Raw genomic sequence first — 19,684 nt, forward strand, 5'->3', positions numbered from 1 at the left:
AGGATAAATCATTGCAACAAAATGACAGGCCAAGGGCTATCTTTATTATAAAACTCATACATATTGATAAAAAATTTATTTAGACCCTAATAAATAAAATATGAAGAGACAACTCAGAAAAGAGAAAGTATAGCTGGTAAACATGCATGGTAAAATATTCAAATTGCTAGTTATCAAATAAATACAATTTTTAAAAGTTGAGATGTCATTTTCACCTATTAAATTAGCCAAAATGTGTAAGTGATAGTAACTAATGCTGACAAGAATACATGAATGTGCTACTCACAAAAAATTACTTATGACAGTGTAAATGAGCACAGGCATTTTGGAAGACAATTTGGCAATGTGCAATAATATCCGGAGCCATAAATACGTTCCTTTCCTTGGCCTCTCAGAAGTGTGGTTACAGTCTGTTGTGAGGAAAAGAACCTTAAAAGAAGAGAAGGCTGCTCACATGAAGATGCTCCGTCTGTGATCTTGTGATACAGAAAAAAATAGAAACACTCTAGATAACTTAGAAGCAGGTGATAGGCCAATAGTGGTATATTACATGGGTAGACCGTAATACAGACATTAACAATGAGATTTGACCAAACACACTGTGGTATCTTGGATTGGATCTAGAACAGAAAAGGATATTAGTGGAAAAACGAGTGATACCCAAAGAGTCTGTAGTTCAGTTGATAACACAGTACTATTAGTACTATCACTAGTTAATTTTTTGGACTTGACTAATGTGCCATGGTTATGGAAGACATGACTATGAGGAGAAACTGGGTGAAAGATGGGCAGGAATTCTATTATCTTTGCAACTAACTGTAAATCTGAATTTATTTCAGAATTAAAAGTCCATTTTAAGGGACGCCTGGGTGGCTCAGCTGTTCAGCGTCTGCCTTTGGTGCAGGGAGTGATCCTAAGGTCTAGGATCAAGTCCCACATCGGACTCCCCGTTGGAAGCCTGCTTCTCCCTCTGCCTATATCTCTGCCTCTCATGAATAAATAAATAAAATATATATTTTTAAAAAGGTCTATTTTAAAAGTGAGGCTTGTTGTCACTGTGCAGCAACAATTATGATGTAGTGTTAAATAAAAAGTATACCTAATTGCCACTGATACTATTACTAGATTTATAAGGAAATATTCATTTGAAAAATTACTTGAAGGCAAGAGTAAAGGCAATTGTTACCTTAAGGTGGCAGAGATTAAGGATGATGTTTTTCCCTTCTGTTTTCTTCTATTTGATAAGCTTCACAGAATGCTAGTATATCATTTTTTATAATTTTAGAAAGCTACTCTGAAAAGTATTTTTATAGTCAAAGACCAAACATTGTATGGATGCGGGTGTGCTAACGGAAATCCACAAAGCACTGCTTCCTGAAGCTTGTATTAGTTGGGTTAAGGCAGGCTTTGTCACCTCATAGACACATTCTGTCTCTCCATTTAATGTAAGGCTAAAAATAGTTTGCAATTAACAAAGCAGATCCATTAGCTCTTAACAACCAAAGGAAATGTATCTGCATAAAATACCATTCCTGTATCATAAGTCAATCATTGCAGTAAAATGAAAGTGCCCAGGAAGGAGGCTATCGCTGCCATGAACAATGCCGCACAGCACTGTCAACTGTAGTGACAGTAGTGCTATCGAGGTGACCTGGTTTATAAAGGACACAGAACAGGCTACTCTGTTCTCTTGCTCCTCCCCACCTTAGTGGCTGGCTGTATTCTAGAATAGGATTTTCCAAATTTTTTTTGCTCTCTATTCCCTGAATTCTCTAAGGCAGCTCTGATTCTAAATTAGATCTCACAGCAGTGGAAGTTAGAGGGGCATAGCCATGGGGCGTCACAGGACATAGACTGGAGGATGGCCAGAGCCAGGTTTCACAATGTCTAAGAGAGGAGGGACAGATGCATAACCAGGGTCCTGGGCTTCACATCCTCATGAAGATTCTCAACTAGAGCTGGTGGGAAGGCCCAGTGCTCTGAGCATGCTCCCTTTATATACACGCACGTGTCCTTGCATATTGATGAGAAGATTTTGTTTTTCTTTTTTCAAAATAACTAACATTTTAGTTAATGGTAAAAATATTTGCAAACTATGTATTTGATAAAGAGTTATTATTCAAAATACTTAAGGAACTCTTACCATTCAATAGCAAAAAAAAAAAAAAAAACAGTACATCAAAAAAAAGGAGGGGGGCAAAGAACCTGAAATTTTCCAAGGAAAGACATTTTTTCCTGAGAAGATACGCAAATGCATAGCCAACAGATACATGAAAAGGTGCTCAACATCACTTATCAACAGTGAAATGCAAATCAAAACCACAATGATGTACAACCTCACACCTGTTAGCATGGCTATGACCAAAAAGACAAGAGATAACAAGTGTTGATGAGAATGGAAAAAAAAGGGACTTCTCCTGTGCCCTGTTGGTGGGCATGTAACTTGGCACAGCCACTATGGAAATATAGAGGTCTGCAAACAACTAAAAATAGAGCTACCATGACTGGGTATCTGAAGGAAATAAAAATAGGAGCTCAAAGAGATACTTGCTCCCCTGCATTCATTTCAGCATCATTTATAATGGCCAAGACATAGAAACAACTAATGTCTGTTGATGGATGAATGGATACAGATGTCACACACACACACACTCACACCACTGAACAATGGAATATTATTTATCTGTAAAAAAGAAGGAAATCTTGCCACTCGTGACAACATGGATAAACCTGAAGGGCATTATACTCAGTGAAATAAGTCAGAAAAAAGCAAATACTGCATTATTTCATTTTTATGTGGAATCTAAAAAAAGTCGAACTCACAGAAACAGAGTATTGGTGGTTGTCACAGTGGATGGGGTAGGGTGGGAAGGAGAATGTGTGAAGGTAGCCCAAGTATACAAACTTCCAGTTATGAGATGAATAAGGTCTGAAGATTGAACATACAGCCTGGTGACTACAGTTTATAATACTTGAAAGTTGCTAAGAGAGTAAGTGTTTAAAGTTCCTACTGAGATGATCAATGTGTCAGCTACCCTTACTGTGGTGATCATTTCTCAACATGTATGTCACAAAAGGATATCAAATTATCACACTGTACACTTAAACTTATATGATGTTATATGTCACTTATATCGCAATAAAGCCAAAAATAAATAAATAAACAAATAAACCTGGGGGCAGGAAATAAAATAGTTAAATCTCCATTCACTATTCCTTTCCTCTTCCTTCTCTCTTCCAGAGATAACAACCATTTGGTGTTACTGTGTTTTATCTCCATGGAGGTTTACATACTTTTATTTTATCTGCACATTTTAAAAAAGATTTTATTTACTTATTTGATAGAGAAAGAGAGCAAAGCAGGGTGAGGAGCAGAGGGAGAAGCAGGCCCCCCACTGAGTAAGAAACCCAATACAGGGCTCGATCCCAGTATCCTGGGACCATGACCTGAACCGAAGACAGACGCTCAACTGACAGAGCCACCCAGGCACCCCTATCTGCATATTTCTTTATTTTTACCAGAAACAACCTAACTGTCCATCAGTAAGATAATGGAGAAATTGTCGTTTATTCATACAAGGTACCCATATCTTTCCTCCTTGAATATTTATTCTTTAAAATGAAAGAGAGATCTAAGGAAGGAGAAAGAAACAGAGATGCAGGAGAAAACTCTTGTAAACTTTAAAGCATCCCTCAAATAGTAGCCAGTTTCCAGTCATCTTCCCCTCACTGCTAACTGGGCAATCACAGTTCTTTTTTTTTTTTTTTCTTTCAGATAGAGAGAGCACAAGAGCACAAGCCAGGGAGAGGGCCAGAGGGAGAAGGAGAGAGGGAGAGAGAATTTCATGACCCTAAGATCATGACCTGAGCCAAAATCAAGAGTTAGACACTTGACCAACTGAGCCAGCCAGGCGCCCCTCTGTTCTTTGGTTTCTTTTTTTTTTTTTTTTTAAAGATTTATTTATTTATTTATTCATTCAGAGAGAGCGAGAGAGAGGCAGAGACACAGGCAGAGGGAGAAGCAGGCTCCATGCAGGAAGCCCGATGTGGGACTTGATCCCGGGTCTCCAGGATCACACCCCAGGCTGCAGGCGGCGCCAAACCGCTGTGCCACCGGGGCTGCCCTGTTCTTTGGTTTCTAAATCCATTGCCATTTGTCCATGGGCATTTCAGTTTCCAAAATTTCATCATTGCTGTCTTCTAGCTCTTTCCTTTTATCCTGCTGGTTAAACTGATTTCACCACAAATCAACTGATCTCCATGACAATACGGGATACAGGAAGGAGAAATTATTCCCACTTTATAGATGAAGAAACTGAAATCTAGAGTGTGCCAATGTAAAATCTTATCAAGCGGTCAGGAGGCAGAAATGGTGAGTAACAAGGTAGAATGGCTCTTCCTCCTAGAAGTGTTTCTGGTGATTTTGTCCAAGCTCTTCTCAGCGCCCAATACACTCTCCTCCTGGGTGCCCTCATCTCTGCCGGTGACTACCAAAGATGTTGGGAGCTCCCCAATCTGTTCCTCCAGCCCAGCCCTCTCTTTCAGGGGGCAAGTCTATGTATATAACCGCCAAGTGGACCCAGGTGTCACATGGGCCTCTCAAATTTAACGTGTCAAACCTGAGTTCCTTATTTTTCTCTTAAACCTGAGCTGTGGGGGACCTGGGTGACTCAGTAGGTTAAGCGTCTGCTTTTGGCTCAGGTTATGATCCCGGGGTCCTGGGATCAAGCCCTGCATTAGACTCCTTGCTCAGGAGTCTGCTTCTCTCTCTCCCTCTGCCCCTCCACCCCCACTAGTGCATGAGCTCTCTCTCTCCCTCCCCTCTCTCTCAAATAAATGTATAAAATCTTTAAACAAACAAACAAAAACAAAGACCCTGAGTTGCATCAGTAATCCCCATCCTGATAAATGCCATCACCATCTACCATGACTTCCAAAAACCTGGAAGCGTCACTTTCAGCATCAAATTTATCCCGCGGTATCAATTTTCTCCTGTTCATGGAGACCTTGGAATCCTCAACCCATTGCCCAGAGCAGCACTACCAACTGCTCAGAGCTGTGCGTGCAGTGGAACCTATTTGCCATTTGGTCAAGACTTCCCTGGTGGTTTCTCTTGTCTTTCCAGATCTTTCCAGATCCTAAACAGTATTTATTCTCCTCTGAAGAATATGTGTTAGTAACTAAGTGAAACTTTCTTTCTGCAAAGCAGTGGAATGCAACATGAAGGGTGTTGGGGTCATAGGACTGGTGGCTCTAAAAGATGTGTAGGAGGCATGTATGAATGGCCATCTGCTGGAAGGAAACACCAGAGGCACATTTGCATTGTGAGCACAGCTTTATTCTCTCTGTATTTGTTTGAAGTGTCCTTGAGGGTAGGGCAGGTCTCCAGCTGCGGGCTGTCCGAAGCTGTATTTGCAGAGCTAGCACATTGTTTGAGATTGTAGATGATTGGAGTATATGTAGAGGGAGCAAGTTAAAAGCGAGAGAAAGCCACCCAGGAGAGCTTCCTTTGCCCTGGAAATAGATTCCAGACAGGGCGAGGTGGGGGATCTGGAAGGGCCATAGAAACCATGGGGAAGTCCTGACACATGGCCTGGCATCAGCCTCAGAGATAAGGAGATGGTGGAGTGTGGTCCTAACTGGGATGAGCGCCAAAGTATCTCTCTAAATCTCTTCCAGCTGAGTAAAACTAAGGAGACTTTCCTTACGTCAGGAGAAAGGCCAATCTTTGAACAGGGCAAGTCAAGCCCAAGCTACACTCCAAAAACTCCTAATGAAGCAGAAAGTTTTGATAATGGTTACAACACAGGTCTTCTGGGATTTTCTCTATTATGAACTAAAAACATACTAGCACTTCTTCAATATTAAAAAAAAAAATTGAAACAGTGGTCCACTTACATGTGCACAAAAGATTTAAGCAGTTACACATGAAAATTGCACTTATATTTAACCAACAATGGTTAGAACGATGGGGGAAATGTATTACACGATAGAAAACTAGTTTTGAAGAACCGTAGCCTTGAAAACTAGTATAATGCATTTATACAATATATCCTGAAGCTGTGTTCTTGTGAGCTAAAAGCTATACTTCTTAAGAGATAAATAAATAAAGAGTGTTGCTTTGCCACAAGGGAGCTGTATTCTTGGGCTTTCTTCTTTGGAGAGCTTTCAAAACTGCATTAGGTTTTTGCATTAGAAACTTCTGAATAATTAGGTCAATTTCTCAAGGTAATTTTATTTCATAAAATACTCCAACTTCCTGAGCCAAGTTCATCTCCGATTCAGTTAGTTTTGTAATCCAATTCATAAAAACACTTCAAAACGCAAACAAAAATATCATCTGTGACAGAAATACATTGCTAGCTTTTTCGTTATTTGATTTTCATGGAATGAACCAAGTTATATTCACTTGCTGCAATGGAAAGTGCCCGGACTAACTAAAAATAATCAGGAAATTCTGAACAAGGGGGAAAAAAATCCTTATTTCCATCTTTTTGAAGCTTGCTCAACTCTTATTACCAAAGCAGTACTATGAATATATAACCAAAATCTGCCACTAGAGCCTCTTCTAAGGTGATGCCTGCAAGGCAGCAGTAAAAATGTGAGTTTAAGACAGAACAGTGTTTGTTCTAGTTACCCAGGGATTCAAGACATTCTCAGACACTGAGGAGCAGCATGAAGTGTTTTCTAAAGCCCTGCCAGCTTCTCTCTGTGGGGCAGTTCTGTTCACATCACAATCGTGCTTCCCTTTGAAACCCGCCATTGCAGCGCATAATTCCAGAATATACTCCACCGTTCCACACAGTGTAATTCCCAAATGTAATTTGGGAGTAATTTCAGGGTGTAACTTTTTACTCCAGGGTATAATTCCAAAGAGTAAGTGGGCTCAATTAGATGATTTCTAGTGTCTCTCACACCTTGACATTAGATGATACGTCCCTATGTATCTACATGGGGTTATCTGCAGAATAGTGAAGGGGAGAGGGAAGAGGATCACTCAGAGCAGTTCATGGCTGTTCCCTTATACCCACACAAACATGGGTCCCCTTTTAGAAGTCCCACTATGGCCCTCACTTGGCCATACCACACTCTTTGGCTGGAATGTGGTGTCCTAGGCCACATGCCTATGAGAGCCAGGACCCCGCCATGTGTAGACCACTCCTTGAGTGCCCAAGACCCTGGATTCCCCACCCAGATTTTCCTGATCCCCAGTGGCCTCTTCTTTTCCTTCTGAGGGTGGACCATGCTGCTGGTGTGAATACCTCAGGTGAGAGGTATGGCCACTGGATTGCAGTCTGCCAGGACAGGTGGTGGACAGAGCTAGGGTTGTTGGCTGGGTGTCTGCATGCGTGCATGGGAGCATCCCTGATGGAAGGACAGAGCAAGAGGCGCACCACACCAAGATTCAGAGGTCAGTTCTCTCCACATTGTCTCTTTTCAAAGTGGAAATTTAAGGAGTCTAAGAAATCTAAATCTGAATGTGGTCTTCCAGGTCATTGTAAAGGAGAGAAAATACTGTATCTAATAGTTTGCTGGCTTAGTCAATGAATTGTAAGTTTTTACACAAAGGGTACTTGACTTCTGTGCTTGGTTCACTAGCATTAGGGACAGGCCTGCCTCTGAGCATCACACAGCTTCATAAACTGGGCTCAGCTGGATTGTGAGGGGATCCCGCAGAGGACTCCTTCTGGCCCAGCTGGTGACTTCTTTTTTTTTTTTTTTTTTTTTTTAATTTTTATTTATTTATGATAGTCACAGAGAGAGAGGCAGAGACACAGGCAGAGGGAGAAGCAGGCTCCATGCACCGGGAGCCTGATGTGGGATTCGATCCTGGGTCTCCAGGATCGCGCCCTGGGCCAAAGGCAGGCACCAAACCGCTGCGCCAAAGGCAGGCACCAAACCGCTGCGCCACCCAGGGATCCCCAGCTGGTGACTTCTGACGAGGAAATGTGGGCTGAGGGCCCCTAGCTGCAGCTCCTGTTAAGAATCAGTCAACAAGCCCAAGGGAACACAGATGCCAGAAATGCAGAGATGCCAAAGAGAGTGCTAGTGATGTGCAAAACAGAGGCAGAAGGAAATGTAGATAAAATTAACTGTCCTTATTATCTGCAGCCCATTGACATATACTTGAGGCAGGCAGAGTAGGACTTTCCTCCAGGAAATTCCCAACTGTCTGCATGTTAATGCCTTGCTAGGCAGAAAAACTACCTTAGCTTGACAATAGCCAGGCCTCCAAGGATCCCAGCCAGTCTTCCTTGGCATATGAAAATCCTTTGGAAACTTCCCTTTGTCTTTACTTCCCGCAGCCCCACAGTACAAAATCAGTTGCTTCCTCACAGTCTGGAGGCAGCAGCTCCTTCTGCCCAAGGGTGCTGTCCCGATGCTTTAATAAAACCCCTTTTGGACCAAGGACATCTCAAGAACTCTTTCTTGGCCGTGGGCTCTGGACCCTAATAACACTACTCCAAAAGCATAGCATTTGACACCCTTATGTGGAGCTTGAATATTTTCAACTGGACTCTGAGCCATGATGCAGACTTGGGAAGTCCTGTCCTGTCCCCTCCCCTCCCCCCTCCCCTCTCCTCTCTTCTCCTCTCCCCCCCCCTCGCCTCCCCTCCCCTCGCCTCCCCTCACCTCCCCTTCCCATTACTCCCATTTCAGTGGCTCTGCAAGGAGTGCGGTCTCACTGCAACACTTTCGTGTCAATTGGTCAGACTGTGAGCCTCTAGCCTGTGGCTACTCTATGGGGGAGAAAGCCTGCCCTGTGGCTGGAAGGACATTTTGGGCAGAATGATAATAAGACCCAGAAACTTGATGCCTTCTCTTATTCTTGTCCTTATACAAGGTTGTCTGTCTTGGGCACCAGGACAGCCACCTAAGTGACTAGCATGGCTGCAGATCCTGTTAAGACTCCTGTGTGAGATTTCCTCCTCATTGGTCTAATGTGACCCCCTTCACATCCCTGGTCTAGCCACTTCTGGCCTCAAGACCTCCAACGGGAGCCGGCCGAAACCAGTACCTGACTGAATTAAAACCCAGTTGGGGACTGTTTCCTAGAGAAGTTTCCTTTAAATATTACATGTGTTGGAATGTGGTTTAGGCCATGATAGATTTCTATCTCTAATATTTTCCATCAATGTCCTCTACTAAGTTACAAATTTGGGTAATTTCCTCTTGTAAAACTTATCTAATGTTTTCCATGGGTTAAAAATGGTAGGTTCTTTGTGGCCTTCACAGTAGAGCCTTCAGAGCAAGGCAAAACTCCAGCACCCATCATCCTCCAGAATGCGATGGACAAGGGGGCAAGGGCACAGCAAGGGTAGCCAAGGCAGGGTGTGGCCTTCACACGGGGCCATCAGAGCAAGGCAAAACTCCAGCACCCATTGTCCTCTAGAATGCGATGGACAAGGGGGCAGGAGTGGTGGGGGGGCAGGTCTCCCTCCTACAGGGGCCTTTACAGCAGGCAGAGAGTGATTTAATTCTAGGGATGCCTCTGGTGGCTTTGACACCAGGAACCTCTGACATATCCTGCACCTGGGATGCCACCTGGGTGTCAGGGGGTAGGAGGGGAGGGTGGCTTTTCTTGGTAATGGACCTTCTTCTCTTCAGCCCTTTGGGATGCCTTTTAACCCACTGGAAACAATTCAGATAACAAGATTTAAGGGGAAAAAACATGGCATCTGCTCATCTGAGCTGACAAGTTTTAGAGCCAGGAACCTTCTCTCTGCCTTCTGGCAGCACCTCACTGCCTCTGCCTTCCCCTCCCCCTCCTGTTTCTGTACCACCTTGGGTGCCACCTGCATAACTGGTTTCTGAGCCCATCCTCCTTGCTCCAACACCCTTGCTTCTACTCCTCCCCTTGCTGTCAAGGAGTCAAGAGCACCCCCTGGTCTTACCACCACCCACTTCAGATGAGATCGGGCGCGTTCAGGGTGGTATGGCTGTAGACCCACAACCCACTTCAGAATTCGCCACCGGTGCCCCAGGTAAAAACTGATAATGGGGAACAAACTGACTTTTAAGTGGCCCCAGGTGGAACATAATTCAGTATTTAAACTAATTAAAACTTTGTACCAACATTTCCTAAAGGTCAGATAAGCCCGTGTTAACTCCGTTGCAATTTGTCAGCCAAAAGATGACTTAAAACGATGGTTAATTTTGTCTGTCTCAAGTTTTCAGGGGGAATTGTTAAGATAGCTTCCAAAGCCTTCAGTAACCTGAAACTTTAAGGTTTTGCTTAGATAATAAATGAGATTGAATTCACTGGACATCTAGGCCTTTTCCAAATGAGATAAAATACTGAAGCATTGATTCACTGAAGTACTGAATTGCACTTTTGACTTCTTATGGCAAAGAAAGTAAGCATATTTCAATGTGTTGGTAAACCTTCTCGGTGCTTACTAGATTAATAAATTTGCCATTGAAAGAATTCTGGTGTAATACTTCACGCTTGGTTACTACTTAGTTTTCACTGGAGACTAAGGTTTCTAAGATTTAAAATTCGGCTAAATGTAATTAAGACTGATGGAAATAAGGGAAGAGCTCTGTGTAAAAGGTTTACGAAGGGAAATCATTGGAAAGGAATTTTATATGCGGTCAGGACTGAAGTTAAAAAGAATGGATTTTAAAAGTACAGTGGCATGATCGAAATTCTGCTTTTCTCTCTGTTCAAGGGATGAAGTTTTCTTGAACTCTTGGTTTGCATTTGATGAGAAAATGTAAACAAAGGTTTTAATTTTTTCTCTTTTGTCTGCCCAGAAAACTAGTTTCTAGGTTTTGTCTTTCTCAGGTCTTTGATTACTTAGTTACAACTTCTCAGTATTAAAGGAGCTAAATTTTGCTAACAACTATATAACCCTACATATTTGCCTTTGGAATCTCTTATTGTTACCTTGGCTAAATAATAATTACATTTTGTAATGATATGCAATCCTATTCAGGCATGTGTTTTATAACTTTCTGAGGTTTTTTTTAACAAACTTATTAAGATTTAAATTGTAAATTAAGTCTTTTTGACTCCTTCCGGCCTTTCTACTTGGTATGTTAAATTACTCTGGAAACACTGTTAATTAGCCTTACGTTGTATTGCTTAGGTACTATTCTAGAGATGATAGGCAGTTCCTAAAGTTTTAATATGTTTTGGCATAAGGCCATTACTTAATATTCTGATTATTGAAGCGTTATGTGTCACAGAAATAACCAGGTTTCCTTGCCATCTATATTCTAACCTCTTATCACATCTTTAACCATGTCCATTTTTTAGTCTTTTGTCATTTATAGCCATTGCTGTATCCTCTTGTAAAACGTGTTTCATGTTCAAGGAGATTCATAAAAAGGGCTTTTGACAAATACCGGTTTTTAATATCACTAAAATCCTAAAACTAAAATGGGTAAGAATTGCCAGAACTAACTAAAGTGAGGATGATTATAGTTTTTGTGACTCTTGTTCGAAACACTGCTGGTTCTCTAATGTTTGCTCTTCAAGATTAAGCAAACTTTCTCTTAAGACATCAATGATATACAGAAATAATGATAAAGTATTCCTCTGTGAACAAATTGAAGCTTTTAACTTTTCTTGCCACCTGAACCCTCTGAAATTCAAAAGATCTCCCTAAGATTCTTTCTTCCTTGGCAATCATAGTTATTTGCATAAGTTCAATAAAAATCTGTTCTCCTTGTAACAGGACACCGTTGGAAACATTGGTTATTTTATTAAGGCTTTAACTGGAATGTCCTATTTGAGAGACATGCATAGACTCAGATGTGACCAAACAGCTTTAAGACCTAGGGTTGACTTTATGAAGCCTGAAGCCAATACAGCCCCTTGGAAACGTTGGCCTGATACCTTGCTTACAGAGTTCCCAGCAGCCTTACCAGGTGAGTGAAGAATGTCACTTCCTGGCAGGTGCAGGAACCTCAGAATACTTTGGGGACCTTGTGAAATGGAATTCACCCAAATCTACAGGTATCATAGACATGTCTGATGGCAAACACTTGGCTTGGTTTCTGGCCTAAAGAGGCTACTAAAAGTTCAATCTAGATTTCTTATAAAAGTTCCAGACCCAATTCTAAAAAATCTGTATGATCATTCCCTATTCTTGCTGAGCTTATGTAAATCGATAGGTCAGGTCTGTTAAAATTAGACTTGTTCTTCAAACGAATTAGTCTTGATTTGGCTATCTTTGATAAAAATGAGGGTTATTACAGAAAGAAAATGTTTCAACAACACATATTTGTAGGTATTAGATTTTAAACACTTGAGACTCAAGACACTGTTCGTAATTTGCTCCAACGCTTAACCTATCATTTTCCTTTTCTTTTCTTTTTCTTTTTATTTTTTTTACAAAAGGTACCTCTTATGAATTACCTGATTGCTTTGTAAACAAAAGAGGATCTGATGGTTAATATCACTTGCCACGCCGTTAAGGCCCTAAATAACTCTCAAAATGGCATTAGATATTTTAATGGCATTAGATTTTGAACTGCTGTGCAAGGTGAAAGAATTACTAGCATAAAAATAGAATGTTGTATATATATTCCAGATATCACAAAAATGTAACAGGATGGCTAACAGATATAAATATTCAAATTGGCGCTTTAAACAATCTCTCTCTTTCCTTTAGTGATTGGTTAAACTCTTGGACTGGAAGAAATTTTTGGTCAACTAAAGGCTGTTTTTATTGGGCTTCTCTTTTTCATTATAATACTAATCTTATTTTGTTGTCTTTTCCGGTGTCTCCCTGACTGGTGCCAAGACTCCTTCATTGCCGTAACTTCAGCTAACAGATGATCCTTTCTACTCAAGCAGGTTCATATATGTTGTCTACCTTGGATTGGTGGCCTCTGCCTCTGGTAAATCATATATAAAAATTCCCCAACTGAACCATGTTGACCCATAGGTAGGGACATCTCTATGCCCCTATTCAGCAGGAAGAAGCTACAGAAGAAGACCTTCCACCCCAACAACCTTCAAGATTTAAAGGTCAAAATTGTTAGGGGGTAATAATATAGGAAACAAAGGCAGAAGGAAATGTAGATAAAATTAACTGTCCTTATTATCTGCAGCCCATTGACATATACTTGAGGCAGGCAGAGTAGAACTTTCCTCCAGGAAATTTCCAACTGTCTGCATGTTAATGCCTTGCTGGAGGGGAAAACTACTTAGCTTGACAATAGCCAGGCCTCCAAGGAGTCCTGTGAGTCTTCCTGGGCATATGAAAATCCTTTTGGAAACTTCCCTTTGTCTTTACTTCCCCCAGCCCCACAGTACAAAATCAGTTGCTCCTCAGAGTCTGGAGGCAGCAGCTCCTTCTGCCCAAGGGTGCTGTCCTGATGCTTTAATAAAACCCCCTTTGCATCAAGGACATCTAAAGAATTCTTTCTTAGCCACCGGCTCTGGACCCCAACAACACTACTCCGAAAACACATCACTAGCACCACAGAGCTGGCAACTTAGTGGAATGATTATTCCACCACTTCCAGGTCCTACCCCTAGCTCCAGATGTGTCAGAGAAGGCTGAGGCAAAACACAGCTCTTGAGTGCCACTGAGTGTGGGAGCTCACCCATTGTGGATTTTGCTTTCCCTGACACAGCTCACTTGCACTGTGGCATCCAGGAAAGCAAGCAGGAGGGCCTTAAGTCTCCACTCACGAGCCTCCTGTTGCCACACACATGCACGCATATGCACACACATATACATGCATACACATATACGTGTATGTGCACACGTGCACATATATACACACGTGCACATATATACATACATATACATGTGCACACAGATACACACTTATGCACACACAGGCACATACATATACACATGCACATATACACGTATGCACACACATATACATGTGCACACAGATATACACATATGCATACATACACATCCTCCCTGCCCCAAGCAGAAAACTTTTTTAAACCATTCAACAATGATTCATTAGTGATTAAATGTTAAGATCATTCAACAACGGAGGGAGGACAAAGCAGCATAGGCTATTACACTTGACAAAAGCATGTGAACAAGAATACAGTATAGAAGCTTTTAAGCTAGAAGGGAGTTTCAAATTCATCTAATTCAGTGATTCTCAAACTTTGTGCATAATCAAAATCACCTAAAAGATTATAGCAACAGATTGATGGCCCTGCCTGGAGCTGCTGATTCAATAGATCAGGGATGATGCCCAAGGGTTTGCATTTCTAATAGGCTCTCACAAATGCGGGTCCTGGGGGCGGGGATGGGGGGGGAGGTTCCTAAACCACAGTATGAGAACCACCAGTGTGGCCGAACCTCAGAGTTTAATAATGGAGAAATTAAAACCTGGAGGAGTTCAGTGTCTTGTGCGAGGTCACAGCAACTAGCGAAGAGCTGACACTAAGACTTTGATGTACTGAATCTCTTGCCAGATGCTTGAAAGCTTGTACTTCTAAGTCTCAGGAAGCTGTAGGCACTCTCAGTTTGGCCCAGGCCTCTTACCAGGTTGTACCAGTAACTCTCAACCCTTCTTGTTGCTTTAACATACATCACACTCCCTGAAGAGGACACCCCTGGTTTAGGGAGGCTGCCTCTACAAGATATTTCTAACTCAACACCCGGGCCAAGAACACTGTGGCATGGGGTTTGAAGAAACTCTCTGGATGCTCCTGATGAGCACCTGCCCTTGGCTGAGCCCACTGTGAGTCCAGTTCTTGCAGGGCCTCTCATCCATTCTCGTAGTGTCCCCAGGCTTCTGCCAAATGGATCTTTTCATCTAAGTGAGCTCCTCAGCCTTGATGGCCCACAAACACTCCAAACTCCAAATATTCCAGAATAAAACTATCATCTTCAACCTTCAGATCTCTCTCATGTTCTCCGTGGTTCAAAAATGTGCAGCACTTTTAACTGCTTCTCTTCTCTGACTTTCCAGATACAACCCTGATGCTACCCTACCCCTCAACAGCCCACAGAATGTAGACTCCCTGAGAGCAGGGACCTTTGTGTTCACCCTTTATTCTTGACACCTACAATAGTCTCTGGAATACAGTAGACATTCCATAAATATTTGGTATTTGATGGACTAAATGCCTGAATAAATTCTTATCTTCCTTCTAGCACTACTGCCGTGACCTTAGTTCAGCCTTCTATCAAACCGTGCTACTGTCCCCAAATAACCACAAAACCTCAATTTGCTCTTCCAGATGCCTGAAATACTACAGGACTGCTAGAATAAAAAAATAAAAATAAAAAAAGTCATGGTAGCAAGAGTGGATCATCTCTCCATTAGACCTCTGTCTTGTTTGGGACCAGAGGCCATTTGCTCCAGGCCAGAGACACACTGGAGACTTAGCTCAGGCTCCAATCTGAGGTCTAGAGGGAATGTGTCATTCCAGAGACCCCTGGGGGTCAGGAGTCTGCTGCCGAAAATTGGGTAATCTTTCCAAAGAAGGCATGAAAGGAACACTGGGGAAGGGCCAAGGTGATATTTGCTCCTAATATTATTTTTTTTAAGATTGTATTTATTTATTCATGAGAGACACACAAAGAGAGGCAGAGACACAGGCAGAGGGAGAAGCAAGCTCCATGCAGAGAGCCCGATGCAGGACTCGATCTTGGGACCCCGGGATCACGCTCTGAGCCAAAGCCAGACACTCAACCACTGAGCCACCCAGGCACCCCTCTTTGCTCCTAATATTAATCCTGCCCATTTCATGAGCCTAAAGCCATGCTATGTAGGAGATCTTTATAAGGGCTAGGGATTTTTTAAAATGCTTTTATTTATTTATTTGAGAAAGAGCGAGATCGCACAAGCGGCGGGGGGGTGGGATGGTGGTAGAGGAAGCAGCCGACTCCCCGCTGAGCAGGGAGCCTGATGCAGGACTTGACTCCAGGATCATGACCTAAGCCAGAGGCAGACACTTAACCGACTGAGCCACCCAGGCGGCCTGAGGGCTAGGAATTATAACGTCTGTAACCACCCTCTTCTATAGTTCTCTCAGATGACCTTAAGAAAATGACCAGTTCTCACAGAAGGCAGCCTTTTCCATAATTCCTCTGGCTCACAGCTAGACGTGTGACCTTTTTAGGTTACTGTAACTACAATAAGGGTCCTTATGAGGAAAAAGAATTGCTATTAGAACACCACAGTGACCTGATGCTGCCAGCAAAATCCATGGGTGAATGCAGGCTTTTATAGGGGAAGCTTTCACATAAGAGAACATTTGCATAGCTTCAAAGGACAGTTACCAGTTACTGTGGTGGTTTTAACACATGTCCACAAATTGTTTGATGTTCTTCATCCAGAAGGTGGAGCTGACCTTCCCTCCCTTGAGTGTGGGCTGCATTTAGTGACCTACTTCTAATAAATGGAGGACAAAAGGGAGAAATGGTAGCTTTATCATAAAGAAAGATGGCAGATGCCACTTTTGCCAAGTGAGCAAGGTTAACATCAACAGTGAGAAGACATGTGGGTATCATCTGTCCCCTGATCTGACTGGATGTGAGGAACACTTCACCGCTCTGGTATTCCTGCCCAAAATGCACAGCCCCTGGTCTAGTCATCAAAAAATATCAGACAAACCCAAATCAGGATGACAGTCTACAAAATAATTGACCAATACTCTTCGAAAGTGTCAAGGTCATGAAACACAAAGACAGAATCTGCCACAGATTGAATGAGACTAAGGAGATACAACAAAATGCAATGTGGTACCCTTGATTAGATTCTGGAATAGAAAGAACGACAGTCGAAAAATTGATAAAATTTGAATAAGGACTGTGCTTTTGGGGATCCCTGGGTGTCTCAGCGGTTTAGCACCTGTCTTTGGCCCAGGGCGTGATTCTGTAGTCCCGGGATCGAGTCCCACATCGGGCTCCCTGCATGGAGCCTGCTTCTCCCTCTGCCTGTGTCTCTGCCTCTCTCTCTGTCTGTCTCTAATGGATAAATAAATAAAATCTTTTTTTTAAAAAAAGGACTATACTTCCATTAATAGCATTATGCTGATGTTAATATCAGTTTTGATAAATGGACTACGGCAATGTAAGATGTTAACATCAGGGAAAGCTGAGTGAGAGACGTTTAGAAGCTAGTATTGCCAGAATTCTTCTATAAATCTAAAATTAATGCAAACATAAAATTACTGAAGGAAAAAAGCTGCAGATCCTTCCTTTTTTCATCATAATCCCAGCAGGAGATCCCTTTCTGTCTGGCAGGGCCCCTTTCACAGGCCAGGCTCTCTCCTGGAGCACAACTGTCCCGAGCCCTGAAAAATCAACCACAGAAAGCTGGTATCATCCCTATAATTCACCACTCTTTCTCACATTCTTAGGATTGGGTTTCTTTCCAGGCTCCTCCCGCCAACACTGGCTCTGCACCATATGTCAGTACATCTGTTGAGGGGTATCTAGGCTACACCTGCCTTAGGAAGCAGCTTTCTCCTTTCCCTTGTGCTGGGCCAGAATCTGGCCTCTGCAATTTTCAGGATGGCAGCAAAGGCATTTTGCAAAACCAGACTCTTCCTGGTGCAGCCACTGGGTTAGCAGAACATGAAGCTTAATGATCAATGGGCTGCAGAAGCATGTACGGAATCGCAAAAGGCTTAAAGTTAAAATGACTTGTCCTTCAGGGAATAGAGATTATGAGTCATTTAAAAATGGGAAAGAAGCCAACTGCATACCTTTCCCAAAAACACTGGAAACTTTAAAGACGGTAGGTTCAGAATTTTGGCACACGAATGTGCAAAGGATGATAATGGCTGTAATTTACTGACCACCATCTCTAAGCCTGGCACTCTTCAGCATTTTACAAGCAGAGTCCTTCTACCACAGACTCTACTCCATAGGACACTTCAGGCAAATAGGAAAAAAATTTCCCTTCCTGGCAGACACAGATCCCCAGGCTGGGGAAGAGGCCTAGAAAGAGGGTGACATTTCTGCCCACAGGCAACTGCCAAACTCAAGATTAACAAAGTGATCCCCAGCTGGATTCCAGACTTCTGCAACTCTTGGCTGCACATGATTGGCCCGACATTATGTAAGTTACTCTTTATAATTCTTTTGACAGCTCTGCAAGGTAGGTGTTGTTATACCCATTTTTAAAACGAGGAAACAGAACAATTTATTGACATATTCAAGATCATAGAAGGCAGAGTAGCCAGGATTTGACTCCAGGCTTCTCTGACTCCAAAATGGATATTTGCAATTTACCCCCTGGATCCCATGATGGAATAACCCTGGGAATGGTGATAGCAACAAACAGATTTGTAATCTGCCAGTAATTGCTGGCAAAGATCATATTGAAGACATCTGGGCTAAGCTAATCATAAAATAAAATAAAAAGAACTTCCTTAAGGACCAGATTCTGTGTTTAAACATTTTACATGTATTTTCTAATCTAATCTTCACAAAGAAACCCAGTCAACAGATGGGAAAACTGAGGCTGAGAGAAATAAAATAACCTGCCCTAATCACACACCTCCTAAGCGGCAGCTAGCAATCCAGGTCAGTGGGACTTCAAAAATCAAGCCCTTCCATCGCTAGGCTTACTATACTCCCTCTTGTTGGGGACAGTGCTAATACCCTTTCTTTCCTCTAAAGCTCTTAGTTCCAAATCATCTGCGCAGGTCTGTTCAGTTAGGAGTAATAAGCTGCTACAATCAATTAAGAAAATATAATAAGAGCATCTCACACATGGACCTTGGAAACATAAAATGCTTTGAGTACGCATTTGTGGGATGAACGAGGGAAGGTCCAGTATGGTGCTATAACCTTTGAAAGGACAGAAGTTGCATACACATTGACCATGCCTGTCAGGACTTATGATATCAATGAGGAGAGAAGATAAACAGAACTGAAGCAATGAAATATGAATAGTCATCTGCTGTGCAGCACAGCAGATCATGCCACAGGTTATGGAGAGGAGGGGCTAGGATCACTAAAGACTATAAAATCCAAGTCAGAAAATCAATACCCAGGAAATGAGATTTGAGATATGCAAAGCCCCCTTAAAGAGATGGGATGATAAGACTCAAATGAAGTACAAGGATAGCAGTCATGCTGGGTGCACCTCTATGGTGTCCTGGCTGGTATCCATTTTGATTAGCCAATGTGCATGTCATACCAACTGTTAAACATTTTGACTCTTGCAATCCATCAGTATATGCTAGGTCATGCTGCTATCATAAATGACTTCCAAAACACAATGGCTTACAACAAGATATATATATATATTTTTTACCATTCATTCTACAAAATTGCTGAGGGTTGGCTGCAACTCTGCTCCTGCCATTCCCATGGTGGGGCCCAGGCTCACAAGTAGCCTCTATCCAGAGCCTAGTGAAACATGTGCTGGCTCTTCAAACTTCCTTGTAGTGACACATATCACTCTCACTCACCTTCATTGATCAGAACTAGTCACATGGCCTTCTTATGGTCAACTAGTCAACAGATTACCTCTATGGATGAATGATAGCATTCTACCAAGATGTGAAGAAAGATGCTGTCCCTTGGTGGAAAAGTAGGGATTCATGTGGATCACAGAAACAGCAGAGGTAGAGGCAAATGAGTGTGGTACCCATCTAGGCCCTGTCCGGGGGAGCTAGTACCTGGGAGACGTCTACATCCTATTTGCATCCTTGAGTATCTCCCTTCAATAAACACCAATTACTCTCTGACTGGTTCAGGCCCAAAGGTAGGCAAGGAGAGCAAAA

General features: G+C 42.3%; 1 protein-coding gene and 1 long non-coding RNA gene across 4 annotated transcripts in view; one reads left to right on the forward strand and one right to left on the reverse strand.

Annotated features, from left to right (window-relative positions):
• Window positions 1-19,684, reverse strand: part of EGFLAM (EGF like, fibronectin type III and laminin G domains) — a 181,695-nt gene that overhangs the window by 126,496 nt on the left and 35,515 nt on the right. The gene's annotated exons all lie outside the window — the stretch shown is intronic.
• Window positions 9,480-18,004, forward strand: LOC140631626 (uncharacterized). 2 transcript variants are annotated; one of them, XR_012029154.1, is made up of 4 exons: window positions 9,480-9,986; window positions 11,685-11,877; window positions 12,756-12,852; window positions 17,919-18,004. It is a non-coding gene; the product is annotated as an uncharacterized lncRNA (long non-coding RNA). The 2 variants fall into 2 exon arrangements; XR_012029153.1 differs by lacking the exon at window positions 17,919-18,004 and adding an exon at window positions 15,093-15,199.

This window comes from Canis lupus, chromosome 4 (assembly GCF_048164855.1).
Source record: "Canis lupus baileyi chromosome 4, mCanLup2.hap1, whole genome shotgun sequence".
Taxonomy (NCBI): domain Eukaryota; kingdom Metazoa; phylum Chordata; class Mammalia; order Carnivora; family Canidae; genus Canis; species Canis lupus.